The sequence below is a fragment of the Nycticebus coucang genome, chromosome 19 (assembly GCF_027406575.1).
Source record: "Nycticebus coucang isolate mNycCou1 chromosome 19, mNycCou1.pri, whole genome shotgun sequence".
Lineage (NCBI taxonomy): Eukaryota > Metazoa > Chordata > Mammalia > Primates > Lorisidae > Nycticebus > Nycticebus coucang.
The window spans coordinates 64549025-64550892 of NC_069798.1; positions in this window are offsets into that span (position 1 = coordinate 64549025).

Genomic DNA, 1868 nt, shown 5'->3' on the forward strand with positions numbered 1-1868 from the left:
ATTTTATTCTGACATTGATAAAGTGAATTATCTTTGGATAGATATTAATTTCTTTTTAAAAGAAACATTAAAAATAGAAGAAGCCATGTAAGCATTTCTGCAATCTACTGGGTTTCTCAAAGCTGAGCTACTGGTATAAATTAATTTAATTAGAAATAAATGTCAGTTTCTGTATGTTGGGTTTCCACTAGTTTGATAAATTGAAAGCATTGTCAAAGTTTTGCCTGTTCTTTTATTTTTAGTTAATTCAAAAAATTAAGAGAAAAGCTTTAATATTGCCTTATAAAATATGAATTCATGTAATATAATTTGATTTTTTTTTCCTTTGGAGCAATTACTTTATTCCTATAATAGTATTGATTTACAAGATGGATATTTTAAAATATCAGGTTATTGATTTAAAAGCATTCAATGTAAGAAGCTAAAAGATATAAATATGTTGAGGGAAGAAAATGACTTTTGGATTCTTCCATTCCTTGATTTAAAAAATAAAAAAATCAACCAAAATAGTTTGAGACAATAGGTCATTCTAATTGACCCATGAATGTATCAATAAATTGTGGTATATGTACACCATGGAATATTATGCAGCCTTAAAGAAAGATGGAGACTTTACCTCTTACATGTTTACATGGATGGAGCTGGAACATATTCTTCTTAGCAAAGTATCTCAAGAATGGAAGAAAAAGTATCCAATGTATTCAGTCTTGCTATGAAACCAATTTATAGCTTTCCTATGAAAGCTATAACCCAATTATAGCCCAAGAAGAAGGGGAACGGTGGGGGGGGGATGGGTGGAGGGACAGTAATTGGTGGGACCACACCTACAGTGCATCTTACAAGGTACATGTGAAATTTACTAGGTGTAGAATATAAATGTCTTAACACGATAATGAAGGCTATGTTAATTGGTTTGATGAAAACATTTCAAATTGTATATAAAACCAGCAGATTGTACCCCATGATTGCATTAATGTACACAGCTATGATTTAATAAAAAATATATGAGCACACCCCCCCCCGCTCCCCCCAGCTACCTCTGTGATATTCCTTTGGTTATGGAAGACAGCTCTCTTCATGGTAGGAGGGAGCAACTCAGGAGCACAAAACCAGAAGGTGGGGATCATTAAGGACCATCTTGAAGACTGGCTACCAAACGGCATAATAACAGTCATTAGATCTCATAACGCGGTGTGTAACCTATACGCAAATTTGATATTTAAGTCACTTAGAGCTTGTTTAATATGTAAAGTACTCAATAACTATGATCTATTATATTTACTTTCCCTCAGTGTCATTTTTCCTTTCTCAGAAGTAAGTTTTTTCAGCCTGAAAACCAACTATCTTTCTTATTAATTGATCTTATTAGAGCAAAGCAGCATGCTATGCTGTTGTTATGGATTTTATTTGCTTCTAATCAACTGTCTATTTAACATTTCACCTAGATTAGGCAAAGAAACTTAAAATCCACCAAACCAAGACCACGACATTTAGCTGTGAAATGCCACTTTCCCTCTTCTCAGTGAAAAGGGCCACCGTCTACCCAGTAACACAAGTGTGTAACTCGGAGTCAGCCTTAAGTCTTCCCACTCCGCGCCCCTAAGATCTACTCCATACATGCTATCAATTCCACGTAGCATGGAATTCCACACTCGTGTCCCCCAAGCCCACAATAATCGCCTTTGTTCAAGAAATAGTCATCTCACCTGCACTCCCACAGTAACTGAACTTTCTGCTCCTGCTTTTGGCCCCTTTCATTCCCATCTGAAGTTAAATCAATATTTATTTTTTTGCAGGAGCCTTAAATATGTTTATTTTATATATATATATATATATATATATATTTTTTTTTTTTTTTTTTGCAGTAT